Source organism: Halichoerus grypus, chromosome 3 (genome assembly GCF_964656455.1).
Source record: "Halichoerus grypus chromosome 3, mHalGry1.hap1.1, whole genome shotgun sequence".
NCBI classification, from domain to species: domain Eukaryota; kingdom Metazoa; phylum Chordata; class Mammalia; order Carnivora; family Phocidae; genus Halichoerus; species Halichoerus grypus.
Genome location: NC_135714.1, coordinates 40211067 through 40226550, shown reverse-complemented (window position 1 = coordinate 40226550; position 15484 = coordinate 40211067). Strand labels below are relative to the sequence as shown.

Genomic DNA, 15484 nt, shown 5'->3' with positions numbered 1-15484 from the left:
GGAGTTCTGTGTTCATCCATTCTTCTCCCCAATTTGGTGAGCATCTTTATGACCATTACTTGGAACTCTTTATCAGGTAGATTACTTATCTCTGTTGTCATTAAGGGTTTTTTTTTTTCCCCCTGAGGTTTTTATAAGAGCTAGATCTTGGCTCTGTTCCATCTGGTGAAAGCCCTTCAGGATCGCCATCATATCTGCAAAGCTGCTGGCCTTGGACAGAGAGACACAGTCATCCTCTTCAGACGAGCCGCAGGGAGCCTTGTGTTCTGGCTTGCAACATTAAGGGCTGGCAGAACAAAGCAGGGGGACTGATGGGAGCTCAGGGACCTCTACCTTGGTCTCCTTGGGGATGTCACTAATGACAAGGGAAGTTGTACAGTGGGTTGAAGATCCTAAAACAAGGTCAGGGAGAAGAGAAATGTAAACTTCCTGGAGATAAGACGTCTGTTGTTAATGAACCCAAAGCCGTATCAGCTGCCACTGTCGTAGCGATCTGGCTGTGCAGGTGGCGCAGCTCATCTTGCCGTTCTGCGGTGTGGCTTAGGGCACTGGCAGGGCTGGCGTGTTCAAGGTCAGGAGCCTCTCCTCGGACCCCTGCAGGTTGAGCACTGAGGCATTGCGCTGCATGACAACCTGAGGGCTCGGCTTCCAGGTATGCCTCAGGGGCTGTGTGTCACTCCTGACCGGGCATATGTCTCCTCTTCATCTGCAGCTATCCAGGCGATGTCCTCCAGAGGAGGGACATAGGTCGGACATGTTGGGCAGGGTCTCAAAGGGTGCCCAGGGACATGGCTTTCAGGGACAGCTTGGTCCCAGTTCTTTTCACTAAACTGCAAGTAGCCCCATGTAGCATGTCTTGCCAGATTGGGATGGTCACATTGGCTTCCATTCCTGATATTTCAAATGGTTCCTGCACTTGAAGGACAAGGCAGCTACAGGGCAGCTCTGGGAGCACGGGTTGGCTAGAAGCATGACTCCTTTATATCAAGCCGTCTTAAGGAACACCAGATTTCTCTTCCTAATGGCTGCTCCTACCACAGCAGGCTTCCACCCCCCCCATTTTTTTACTTTCGATAAGGCAGATTTATTCTTTATGAAATAATTAACACACAGTTTACCTAACTATGCTTAAATCTTTTTTTGAGAGGTCTCTAGCTTTTGTTCTGAGGTTCAGAATCAATATAAAAACATTGAAATCATAATTACATTATAGGTTGAGAACTTTATTGCATAGAATTCCATATAATGGCTTATTCCTCTTATTCTTTTAAAAGATAAAAGAATCCAGATGAGCAGTATTCTTAGTTCATTTAGTAGCTTTGTCAGTTTCCATAGCTGCAAAGTTGAACATTTACAGAAATTATAGGTTTGTTTGGGTTAAAATGAAGTGATGTGTGTAAAGCACCTAACCTAGTTCCTTATGCATAGTAGGCCCTCAGTAATTAGTGGTTGTTATTGTTATTCTTATTGGCTACTTAATTAATTTGGATTTCTAGGGCACCATTTCTTTGGGTACAGTGAACCAATTCTGAATTCTACCCTCCTATATTTGTAATTTGTTTAGACTGACTTAACCGCTGTGAAGAATAAAGCCTATTGGTAGAGTAGGGTGGGGTTTTTGGACTTTTGTGTGCAATCCTTTTAGAGTTACTGGATGTACTGGAATGTGAAGGATTAAGCTTTGTGGCATGTTCTATATGGTCATCCATGGTGACCAAACTCATTTGGAATTTTGTTTTGTTACTAACTTTGAAATGTGTTATTTTCCATACAGAGGATTTTGATCTGAATAAATTACTTATTATCTTTTATAAATTTCTAGAGCGAGAGGACCTGTCAATCAGCGTAAACCTTACCCTACACAATACTTCCTTTCATCAACATGGGGAGGAGGCGTCCCCAAGATAACCATTTCTGGGATAAAGCCAGGCACCGTTGTGTAACTAGGATGGTATGGGATAGCACCCAGCTTCGGAGCTTGTCACACAGGGAAGTTCTGGCTCACAGGCCTACAGTCATGTTTTTTTGAGCCTTAACAGGTTACTTAAATGGTTGGTTTTTTGTTTTTGGTTTTTAATCAACAGCTAGCCAGCTCCTCAAAGAGAGGCCAAAAGCTGCTCATAGAGTTGTAGGTTGTCGATACAGTGAGTCTCTGGCCACTGGTGAGACCCACTTACTCGGAGAGGTCTTTCCTGTCCTCTCTTCCACTTAAACTGATGATTGTCTCCCTTGTTTGTACCTGATCGTAGCTTGAATGTATTTAGGTAACTTTTGTCAAAGCACCTGAAACTGGTCATCGTGCACGTCTCTCTTCTGGCTGGTCTGTAAGCTCCTGGATGGTGGTGGTGGTGTGTGTGAAGGTACCACTTAGTGCAGGTCCTGGGAGCTAAGGGTTGACCATTAGTCATTGTTAAGTGCATGTCTCCCTGTCGCTTGTGGAGACTCCTCATTAACTGGTGCAATAATATCGTTGGATGTTATCTCTAACAATTCTTTAATGAAAGACCTCGAGAGAAGCTAATCCCATCCTGTATCTTGTACCACCCCCATCATACCCATTCTTATTTCTTTCTCTTCTGCCAGTGCAAATTCTCTATTTCTTTTATTTCTTTCAAGGGACATTTCAAGTCCTTCTCCATGAAGCTTTTTCAAGGTATGTTTGATTTTGGTTAGTAGTAGTTTAAATTTAGAAATCCAGGAAAAGGTGAGAAATGTTAACCAGAACTGGAAATTTGGAATTGCTCATTAAAATACATTATTCTTGGGACGCCTGGGTGGCTCAGTCGTTAAGTGTCTGCCTTCGGCTCAGGTCATGATCCCAGGGCCCTGGGATAGAGCCCCGCATCGGGCTCCCTGCTCAGCGGGGAGCCTGCTTCTCCCTCTCCCTCTGCCACTCCCCCTGCTTGTGTTCCCTCTCTCGCTGTGTCTCTCTCTGTCAAATAAATAAATAAAATCTTAAAAATAATAAAATACATTATTCTTTTAGGGGTGCCTGGGTGGTATAGTCGGTTAAGTGTCCAACTCTTGGTTTCGGCTCAGGTCATGATCTCAGGATTCTGAGGTCAGCCTCCGTGCTTAGGGCAGAGTCTGCTTGAGATTCTCTCTCCCTCTGCCCCTCCCGTTCGTGCTCTGTCTCTCCCCCAAATAAATACGTAAATCTTTAAAAAAAAAAAAAAACGTAATTCTTTTAGTAATGAAAACATATTTGTAAACGTTTTCCTCATTTAAAAATCAGAAATTATGTTAATTACATTAAATTTTTTATTTTTTTTTCCCCAAGTAATTACAAACCTCAAAGTAATAGGAATTTTAGGTAAATCTAATGGAAAGAAGTTGAAAGTTGTGTTATAATTTTCAGATTGTCATGAGAAAAGGGTCTTTCGTTGCATCACATGGCATTTTATAATATCCTATAAAAGGTGTAAGGATTGGCTTTGTTGTTCTTATTTATAAAAGGTTTTTTTAAAAAGATTATTTATTTTAGAGAGAGAGTGTAAGAGAGCAGGGGGAGGGGCAACGGGAGAGGGAGAGAGAGATTCCCAAGCCGACTCTGCACTGAGCATGGAGACATGTGGAGCTTGATCTCAGGACCCCAAGATCATGACCTGAACCAAAATCAAGAGTTGACTACTTAACCAACTGAGCCACCCAGGTACCCCTATAAAAGGTTTTATTGGGATTTAAAATTGAAAGTCCTTTATGTAGGTTTTTTTCTCCCCCCACTTCAATTAAACTGTAATAATTTATTGAAAGTTAAAATATATATATATATATATATATATATATATAGAGGCAGAAACTTTGATGTCATTGAATTTTTTTTGGAGAAAAGCTACTCTTTCTAAGACAAAAGCAGAGGAGATCATTTGAACCACGAACTGGTGAACTTTGGAGTACTATAAATCATGGTTGAATTATGAAAGTTTTATATTGCCCAGTCATCTGCTGTTATTTTTTTGTTTGTACAGGGCCTATGTTTTGCTAATTTCTTTACTAATTAATATCATAAGGAGGTAGAGAAAAAAAAGTATGAAACTAAAAGTGTTTAATTTGATTCTGAGTTTTAGAATAATTTTACAGTGAATTGTTTTATACCTCTATGGACAATGTAACAAGAATAATATTTGCTTTTTTTTTTTTTTTGCATTTATGAATGTTTATTATAGTATTTGCTTTGTGACATAGATATTATATATACAGATACATACGTAGACATACACAGTATAAATTTTAACATTTTTCTGCTTATGAGTTTTCAAATAATATACAATAGCATTGATTTTTTTTTTACACTTAATATGTGTGTAGACAACGTACACTTAATGATGGAAACCTTTACATTTATGCTTAGTTTGCATATTAGTTGAATTTATTTATTTTATTTTTTTTAAAGATTTTATTTATTTGACAGAGAGAGACACAGCGATAGAGGGAACACAAGCAGGGGAGTGGAAGAGGGAGAAACAGGCTTCCCGCGGAGCAGGGAGCCCAACGCGGGGCTCGATCCCAGGACCCCGGGATCACAACCTGAGCCAAAGGCAGATGCTCAACGACTGAGCTACCCAGGCACCCCAGTTGAATTTAATTTTTATTTAATGCTTTATTATTTTTATGAAAGCCAGTTTGGTAGGCACTGTGGGAGATGAAACGATGAATTTCTTTAGGGACTCATACTCTCAGAGCCAATTGTTAGAACCACAGAATTTTTTTTTTTTAATTTTTTATTTTTTTTAAAGATTTTATTTATTTATTTGACAAAGAGAGACCCAGCAAGAGAGGGAACACAAGCAGGGGGAGTGGGAGAGGGAGAAGCAGGCTTCCTGCTGAGCAGGGAGCCCGATGTGGGGCTTCATCCCAGGATTCTGGGGTCATGACCTGAGCCGAAGGCAGACGCTTAACCAACCATAACCACAGAATTTTAAAACAGGAAGAAATGTAAGAGATTATCTTCTCATGGATGTGTGTGTGTGTGTGTGTGTGTGTGCAAGCAGCAGTCTTCTGATTCCAACCCACTTCAGTGTCTTCTGTCCCCCACCTTCCCATCCTCCCAGACATGTAATAATGTCATTTTCTGTGCAGGGGAGAGAGTTCAAGGAGGCAGATGATTGGCTGACATGAAATGTGTAGCTTGTCAAGTACTCTCTTCCATCTCCTTTGTTAGTAAGCAGGAGGTGATGCAGGCCATTTTTTAAGTATAGGGATTTAAAACTATGAACTCAAGAAATTGTTTTAGTGGGTGGTGACTAGAATATAACACTTTTTAAAAATAGTTTGGAGACTTATCAAAGTGTATTGTAGATTATTATTTCAAGCGTATCCTGTAGGTGTGTGTATATATACATACACACACACACACACACACACATATATACTGGGTTGTTATATAAAATGTATTATAAGTACATTTATATACAATGTATTTTTTTACGGCAGTGAAGAGTTTGGAAACATCTCTCTAATCTGTCCATTTCACCCTTGTTTTAAACCTGGGGAGCAGCCACTGATACAGTTATCCCTAGATATGTGACTTATTCTGTTTGCAGTGTTCTCTTGCTATCATGACCTGACATCAAGGTAAACTGTTTTCTATGCAGGTAGAAATATACACAGGTAGAAATATACACAGGTGATATTTTACCATAGTTCATCTGAATAAAAGACATGCAGTGAGGTAGTTTTTTTTGTTTGTTTGTTTGTTTGTTTTTATGACACTGCCTCCAGGTACAAAAAACACTTCGTACAAAAAACCACTTCGGTGGATCTGTTAATCTGTAAGTGTTGTTTACGATGTGCCTAACTTGGTACCAAGATGTGATTTAAGCACCAAGAGAATTTGGATTATTTAATGCTAGTACATAATAAAACTACTTATCAAATATTCATGTGGGCACATACAGAGGCATAATTGTATTCTTGTAATGCACAATATAAATACTAATATTGTTTTGGAGAATTGGATTGGTATGCTGAAGCCATGGTTTGGAAAAAGGCATTGTAGTATGTCTTTATCTGTGGGAATTACTGGGCAAGTATAACTGAGAGATTCTAAATACTGTAGTTGTTTACTTCCCTTCCGAATTTGGCTTAAATATGTTTGGTCTTGCTTTTTTTTTTATCATTGAATTATTCTGTAAGACCTATGGTACAAGCTAAACTTACAATTGTTTTATCGATTTTAATAATTATATCTTTTAAAGATTTAAAAACAATTTCTTCCACCAAAGATAATTAAAAAAATAATTAAACAGAGAATAACAGAATGAATGTTCATGTGCCCATCCTCAGCTTCAACATTTATCAATTCTTTGTTACCTCTTCCCACTCCCTTTCTCCAGTTCCCAGGTAGTTTGATGCAATTTGGTCATGAAACATCATCCATAAATATTTCAGGAGGTGTTTCTGAAAGACCAGGACTTCATTTCTAGACCTATAAAGTAGAATCTTCACCTTTTGGGGAAGGTACTGAAGTTCTGAATACTCCAGTTGTGTTGGGGATGTTAGAGTGATATAAAGGGAAGGTGAGATCCTTTAAATGGGCTAAATAAAAAAAGTGAAATACCTGATGAGCAGTTGTGCCAAGAAACAATAGAAAAGTAACAGTGAAAAAGCAAATTAATATTTTTAATATCTCTTAAGTGCCCCTGGAGAAAAAGGAGAAATCAGCATTTTTGAACACCTAGTGTGTGTCTGCATACCATACAGGTCAGTAGAGGAATGAAGCCAAGTGTATTTCACACCATTTGAGATAGAAATTCTGTTTCTAGATTCTTTCTTGAGGGAATTTAAAAGATGTATACAAAGACTGCCAATTAAGATATTTACTGCAATATTGTAACTGAAGAATTGAACCTCATTCAGTAATAGTGAAATGATTAAATGCATGTAATATATTTATAAAATACTATATTTTGTAATTGCTAGAAATGATACAATGTGACACCAATTTTATGAAACATCTAGTACATATTGAAAGACCTGAAAAAAATTAACCCAGATATTAACATGAATTAGTAGCAGCTCTCTCTAGGTGTTAGAATTATGACTGATACTTATTTTTTCATTACTTTTTTTGGAAGTGTTTCACATCAGTCTGTCAGAATATGTGATGTAAATTAATAAATAATAAACATTTATTGAGTACTTACTATGTGTCAATCACTACTTAAACATTTTTCATCTTTTATACTTAATTCTCATAATAGCTGTAAGAGGTTTTATTATCCTTATTTTGTAGATGAGGCAATGGGGACACAGATTGAGTGCCTTGCCAAGTTGATTCTATCCTTCTGTGTTTGTTGTTTGCTGCTGCTGCTGCTTTTTTTTTTTTAAAGTTTATTTTTTGTAGTAATCTCTACACCCACCATGGGGCTTGAACTCATGACCCCGAGATTAAGAGTCTCATGCTCTTCCGACTGAGCCATCCAGGTGCCCATGTTCTTTGCTTCTAAATGTAGTTTTAACTTCCCAACAATTGGAAAGATACTCTAAATACTGTTCTTTTTCTCTTTTTCTTACTTTAAGATACATGGTGACTATTGTGACATATTAGGAAAAAGTGTTCTTTAACTGATGGGTAACACTTTATTTCCTGAGCATACCATGGTCGTTTTCATCTGGTGCTTTGTGTTTGTTCTCTGCCTCCTCTGCAGCATTCTGCTCGTAGAAATAATGGTACAGTGAACATCTTTGCAAATAAATCTGTATGTGTACTTCTGATTATCTTCCTAGAAAAAAGGTCTTAGAAGTAGAATTATTGGATCAAAGAATATAAAACATTTTAAAAGCTTTTGATACAAATTGTGAGATTGCAGATGACAAATGATCATTCCTCCTTAAACTTAAGTTGTTTGGGGGCTATAAATTTGGGAGAAATAGATCATCTAAACATCAAGGGGAATTTGTGCTTTCATAGTTGCTCTTATAAAAGTCAGGCTTCTCTTAGAGGAAAAGAGGAGAGACAAACTTCGGAGTTTATATGGTGGCCATTTACTTTTTCATTTTTCTGAAAAACTTAAAACTTGGATTAGCCCAGCAACCTTTTTATTGGAAATTGTTTTATAAAAATGTACAGGAGCGCCTGGGTGGCTCAGTCGGTTAAGCCGCTGCCTTCGGCTCAGGTCATGATCCCGGGGTCCTGGGATCGAGCCCCGCATTGGGCTCCCTGCTCAGCGGGAAGCCTGCTTCTCCCTCTCCCTCTGCCTGCCTCTCTGCCTACTTGTTCTCTCTTTCTCTCTGTCAAATAAATGAGTAAAATCTTTAAAAATATAAAAAAATAAAAAATAAAAATGTACAAAATACTCATATCATTTGCATGCAATTTCTTTGATATTTTACCTGATAGGACCTCAGGGTCATACTTAGTTGCAACTTCCATTCTATAATTTTAAAAATTATAGATATAAAAGGTACAGCACCTTGGTTAGAGACTGTAATGACTCTAGAAAGTATTTTAGATGTTGCATTTTTAAATAAAAAAGACATTTCCCCATTTTTTCTGTTGTTCCCTCCCCCCCCCCCTTTTGCTTTTCCCTAAGGAGTCACTCTTTTTGTGACAAGCAAAAACAGAAAAACATTTTGGTTAATTAGTTGATAGTTTCTGTTAAATGACTAAGGGTTTGTTGTGGTTTCTCTTGAGCATATCTTCTTCCAGAGATTCTGTAGGCAACCTTGCTTCAAAGACTAACAGAAGATTTGGGCAGTGGGAGGGGGATTTTAACTTAAGGGGGTCCAGAGAATAATTAATGAAATCAGAAAATTTCCCTGTGATGCTACCAAAGACGTTAGGATCGAGTTTTCTAGAAAGACCAATATTGATAAAAGGTAAACTGACAGCCTAGAAATTTGTGAGAGGTACAGTTGGAATAAATAGAAAACATTACATTGAAATTTGAAGGCCGCAGTATTTTAATGGAGGAAAAGTATTATTTTCTACTATGAATAGTAAAATTACGAAACTAGTATAAATGGCAGAGATAGAAAATAAATACGAGGAGGATTTTTATCAGGGGTTCTTAACCAATGATTAGTGATTGGATTAGAAAGGTTCATACATTGCAAAGTTAAGGATATATGTGCATTTTGGAAGGAGAGGCCTTCCGCAGTTTTTTTCAGATTCTCAAAGGAATGACTCCAAAAAACTCAAGTTCCTATTAGAGTGTAGGTCTCATGAGGTCAGGGATTTTTGTCTGTTTTATTCACTGCTCTGTCCCTGATTCCTGGCATGCCAGTCTGCTTAATAAGTATCTGTTGAATGTATGATTCCAGTACATTTATGTATGGCATAGTTATAATAATAGATTTGTAGAAGTTAGAGATTGGAATACATTCCAGATTTAGTGAGGTTGATGTCTTACTGATCTGCTTCTACATTTAAAATTTTTCTCTTGGGGATGCCTGGGTGGGTCAGTCAGTTAAGCGTCTGTCTTCTGCTCAGGTCGTGATCCCAGGGTCCTGGGATCGAGCCCCATGTCGGGCTCTCCCTGCTCGGTGGGGAGCCTGCTTCTCCCTCTCCCTCTGCCTGCCGCTCCCCCTGCTTGTGCTCTCTCTCTGTCAAATAAATAAATAAAATCTTAAAATAAATAAAATTTTTCTCTTGGTGTTTAAATCTAGATAAGTAGGTAGAACATTTGTATGATACTTTTGTGATTGAATTCCTTTTTTTTTCCTAAGCCAACATGGAAATGTAATAGGAAAATTATTCTAAACCATATATATTCATCAGTATATTAGAAAATGTTGTGCCCTGGTGCTGTTTTTGTTTGATTCAATGAATGAAACCTTTGTACAAAATCTCCCCTTAAATTTTTGAATGGAAAATTTTGCCAGTTGTTTTCATTAGATCTAGTAGTATGATAACTGCTATTCTGGCTAAAAATGTAAAATCAAAAAAATGTTGACAAATTTACCTGCAGAGAACGTTGCTTTATCAGCAGGAAATTTAGATTTTTTTTTTTTTTTGCGCATTGAAGCCGTATTTTAGCTCAGTACCATTATACAGCATTTTTAGCAGGTAATATAGCATATACAGTGATTACATTAGTCAGCGTAATAAGTTTCTGTACTCTTTAAAATTGAAATTTGGGAGAAGGTTAAAAAGAATGACAGACGGGTACAATGCAAGCCTGCTTTACAAATTGTAAAAACGATAGCATTTCTAAAATAAGAGAAAAAGTGAATTTCTAAAAATTGAACTATGATGGAAGCTGTAGATTTTATGAATCATCAGTTTTCTTTCCTAATTAAAGGGATGATTGTAAGTTTTTATATTAATGATTTTTACCAGACATAAAAGATATGTGAATAATTGTTTGCTACCTGCACTTGATTATATGTGAGTAGATCTTTCATACTTTATAAAATTTTTGGCAGATTAAAAAAATTACTGGATTTTATATTTTCCATAATTATTTTGCTACTGTGAATAGGAGCTGTGATTATTCTAAATTTATTTGAAAATGATCACATCCTTATTCTAAAAGGCTGTCAGAACATTTGAATCATTTTGGTCTTTTGCATCATTTTAAGAGGCCTTGTGAGATTCCCAGAATAATTTTAATAGAAGGGCAGGAATTTGCCCTCATAGATTACATATCTTGCAATCTGGTTTCTTTCTTTAATTGAAATATGATGAATTTCTAGTCACTACATCTCTTAGTATTGAAGCACAGTTGACCCTTGAACATCACAGGTTTGCAAGTGTACGAGTCTACTTAGACATGGATTTTTGTGAATAAATGCAGTACAGTACTGTAAGTGTAGTTTTTCTTATGATTTTCTTAACATTTTTTCTCCTTATTGTAAGAATACAGTATATAATACATATAACCTACAAAAGACTGTTAATCAACTGTTATCGGTAAGGCTTCCAGTCAACAGTTGGCTCCTAGTAGTTCAGTTTTTGGGGAATCAAATTATAAGCAGACTTTTGACTGTTCAGAAGTCAGCCCCCTTTAACCCCCATGTTGCTCAAGGGTCAACTGTGTAAGAAATACATTTGGAAGTCAAATTTAGAGTTTTGAGTTGGAATCTTGGAAGTAACAGCCTAATCTTTTTACCCAGTGGGGTAACCATTTCTGTGGCATTTTCTAACAGCTTTTTCCTTAAAAACAGTAAGCAGGGACTTCCATTTCTTTATGAAGCAGCCCTTTTATCAGTTATGTAATAATTAAGTTATTCTTTATGTTGGGTTCAAATCTACTTTGTGCTAGACACCATAACTGCCTTGTTCTCCTTTTCAAATTATGAAGTATACAGACAAATGTTAAGAATATTATAATGAACATCACTGAGATTCATTTACTCTTAATTTTTGCTCCGTTTGCTTGAGAGTATTTTCTGTATCATTGTGTATCAGAGACCTATACTTCAAGTGTCTTACTACAATTAAGATACATTAAATTTGTAGATTTCTGTTCTTTATAATTCTAGTGATTCTGCTTGGAAAGGAAATGAGGTTAACGTGCTATCTGAACACCCATTCAACTTTCTCTTTTACTCTTGGACTGAAGTGAAACAAGGCTGTCCTTGGAGGACCTCATTTGACCTGAGATCCTCCCAAGCACCAGAGCTGGGCCACTATTCTCTTTATTTATTGCACATGGAAGCTTCTAGACCATTTTTCTTGCTGCAGGTTTAAAGCGTTGCTCCTTCAAAGCTTGTGCTATATGGCTATTTAGTTTCTTCAATGTTGTCCAATACCAACTGACCTCTGCAAGTCACTCTTGTTTATATGACTTTTTTCTTTTAAAATAAGAAACTGTAGCATTGATTACATGTACACTATGACCACAGTTACAACCTGTTTGACCTCAACCATGTCAAAAGTAGTATTATTAAAGTAGTAATAGAAATTACTCTTTTGTAGATAAAATATTCTCCAAATTAATCAAATGAAAGAAGAGTTAAAATGAGTCCCATGTTAAGTAATATGTATATGGACACAAGATGGAAAAAACAATTGACATGCAGAAAGAAACTCCAAACCAAAACAAAAACAATAAAACCCACCCCTGCTAAAAATGACTATAACCCATAATGAAGGCCAGAGAGGTATAAACCAACTATTTCCCAGGGTAACCAAAGACCTATGTTTATTTTATCAAAAGTAAAAGTTAGAAATAGGAAGGTTGTGTATCTATTAAGGAGATATTGAAAATTCTAGACAAACACTGGCAAGTCTTGAAATGACACAGTGCTCTGACAATGTGGTTACAAGAAGAGAAAACACATTTTTATAAAAAGCATGGCATTAGCATTTGCTGTGTCTGAACAAGAAATTCAAAAGTGAAGCAAAATGAAAGACCTGGGCATGCTGGTACAAATCAGTCCTCTTTGAAGTTGTTGTAGTATTCCTAAACTGCTTTGTGCTCTGGTAGTAGTTGGTTTTGTGATTTGTCGTAGAAGATGAAGTGAAAGTTTAAATTTCATTAAATACAGACTATCCTGTGACTGTACTACCCACTATAGAGAGAAAAGATATGCTGTTTGTCATATAAGCTTTATTTGCTATGAGGGAGAAGTGAGTCCATGAACCTAAGATGATAAAAAAGTATCAAGAATTATGGCAGAATTGTAGATACCGTTTTGTTTACAGATTCAGAAATATTTGGCGGGGTAGTCAAAAATTCCAGTAAGTCTGAATGATATTGATTATGAATAGTGCATGTGAATTAGTATGTTATTCATATTTACAAGTTCTTTGGCTTCAAAGATTTGGTTTTAATCATGATTTAATCAGTTATACCTGTCAGCAAATGGAATATCATATTTTTCTAACTTGGCTAAGGGAATTTTAAATTAAGGTTAAGTACAAAATTAATATTTTAGAGAGTAGTTAGTCCTTTCTCTTGGGCTGGAGATTAAATTCATTAAACAGAAAAAAAAATAGTAAGAAACCAGTTATTATTTCAAATGACGTTAATTTGAATTTTCATTGCCAGATTTAAAATGTGGCCTATTTAGCTATTGAAAAATGCCAAGACCTTTAATGGTAATAAAAACATGGAATGTGTATAATTACATGAGTTCTTATATATAGTAAAAGGATAACCCCCTGTGGTCATTGGTTTCATTCTTAGTAACCATCTGGTTGTTAGGGATGTGGCGTAATAATTTATAACCCATGACTCTATCAGTTAATATAATTGGACTTTAAAAATTATGTATGCCATAACTTTTCTGTAGATGAGGTAAATATTAGGCCTCATGGGTATATGAACTACTTTGCAAATCTGTTTATTTTCATGAATAAAATAAAAATGTGTTAAATGTACTGTTGCATAATATTGACATGTTAGTTCAAGCATTGGCTAGTAAAAGCATTATTTGTCACTGCGAAGAGAAGAAAGGAAGGGGGGAAACTGTAGGTTAAAAGGGATTTAAGAGACCCAGTAACAATTGCCTGTATGGATTTTGTTTAGATCTGGATTAGAACAAATTAAAAAAAAAAAAAACCTATGATACAGTTGGGGAAATTTGAGCACTGATTGGTATTTGATGTTATAAATTAGTAGTTAATTATAGATATTATCATGATATTGGCTTATATTTAAAAAGTAAATCTGTATCTTTTTTTTTTTTTTTTAAAGATTTTTATTTATTTGACAGAGACAAAGCGAGAGAAGGAACATAAGCGGGGGGAGTGGGAGAGGGAGAAGCAGGCTTCCCGCGGAGCAGGGAGCCCGATGTGGGGCTCGATCCCAGGACCCTGGGATCATGACTTGAGCCGAAGGCAGACGCTTAACAACTGAGCCACCCAGGCACCCCAAAGTAAATCTGTATCTTAAAGAGATGGCATACAGAATTATTTACAGATGAAGTGGTATGATATCAGGAATTTGCTTCAGAATAATCCAGAGTGGTGGGATAGGGGTTAAGGGGTGAGTGGAGATATCAATGAAACATGATTTGGTAGGGGTTAATAAGGGTAGGGGTCATTATACTATTCTCAGTAATTTTGCATTAGTTTGAGTTTTTGCATAATAAAGATTTAGAAAAAATATAATGCAACATTATTGAAAGAAGATAACTGGCAGCACTAGGTGACTCTGCTATATAATCTATTCAGAAGCAAAGATGGGTATGAGCAATACAAACGTACTTAGAAACCTATCTTATGTGTAAATCTTGTATTTTGTTTTCCTTTAGAGCTGAAGCCATTTATTTGAATCTTGGATGATTAACAGCTAAATGCTTAACTCTCAAAACTGCTCAAGAGTCCCACAGTCAGGATTAGATGATTCAAGTTACCACCAAGAAATTACTGTCTTGAGTTCTCTGGTAAGATTATAATAAATATTCTAAAGGCTGAATGGTGACTATGCAGTCTAAAAAGATTTTTAAATGCTATATGTGAGTGACTAACTTCTATTATAATTTTTTAATCCTGACTACTGTACCGGGAGTTGGAAGTTCTGATAATCAACCAAATATCTTAGAAATCTCAACAAGCAACAAGGCTTTGTGACCTGTACCCTTCCTAGATTCAGCTAGTGATGGGTACAGTCTTGTCACTGGAATGCCATACTTTGAACCCTTGCTCTGTGTCTCAGGGTGGGTCCTTGCGAAGCCGGTGCTGAGAAAGTTTGGCTTCCAGGATGTTCGTTAGGGATCAACACCTGTCAAGAGAGGAGGTTAGGAAGCAGATTAGGCAGAGGAAATCAAACTGCAGTTCAGGCTTAACAAAGCCTTGGCCAAGCCTACCGGAAGAACTGTAGTTGTGAGCGTTTCTTTCCCTTCATAAATAAATAGTAACCTCCTTGGGAACAGAGACATATTTTCAGTGCCCTTGCACGTTGCACAGGCCAGCATAGAAGCTGCTCAGCAAACGTTTGTGGAATGAAAGAAATTGAGAAAAATCTCGTGGCGTCTTCTGTAATACCTACTCCTGGCCTTCACTTTCCCCAGTTGAAGTGCAGCTGAGAACAGTGCGGTTAGCAGAGACGGGTGGTTATCTTGTATGTCATGGACAAACAGGAAGGTAACTTGCCCTCCGTAATCAGCCTGTGTTGTAAACTACTGTTTCTGAGCTCCATAAGGTGAGGGGGACCTGCAGCGGGACCCCAAGAGAACCACAAACCAAAGTTATAAAGAATATGTGATCCTATCTATGGGGGGGGGAAGACCCTGGAAGACATAGCAATAGCTTCTCAGCTCTCAAGGTGTACAGATTAGGGTTCCAGCCAGTTGCTTTTTTCTGTGTGGGGAATAGGCTGTTCAGGTGAGAGTTTTTATCCTTTTATGCTCAAGGGTTAAGAGAACATCCACTTCTTAGGAGCTTTTTTTAAAAAGTCAACATTGTTTTCTAGGAAGTATGGTCCTGCCTTAGGGTAAGAAATTTAAGTCTTTCATTTGATTTCCTTGTTTTTCCTTCATTTTTACTGCAGGATTCCCTGAGACAGGATATGCATTAATAAGTCCTCTAAATTTTCCCTGAACCTTAATAATATATTACTGCTTTACATGTAGAGGACCTTCAATTAATCTT

General features: G+C 36.9%; 1 protein-coding gene and 1 pseudogene across 1 annotated transcript in view; one reads left to right on the top strand and one right to left on the bottom strand.

The window, feature by feature from the left end:
* Positions 1–15484, top strand: part of FRYL (FRY like transcription coactivator) — a 255835-nt gene that overhangs the window by 51597 nt on the left and 188754 nt on the right. The window contains exon 3 of the mRNA XM_078068586.1: positions 14146–14277. The gene's annotated coding sequence lies outside the window, so the exon portion shown is untranslated. The remainder of the gene's footprint in view (positions 1–14145; positions 14278–15484) is intronic.
* Positions 189–2297, bottom strand: LOC118536325 (mitochondrial fission regulator 1-like; annotated as a pseudogene).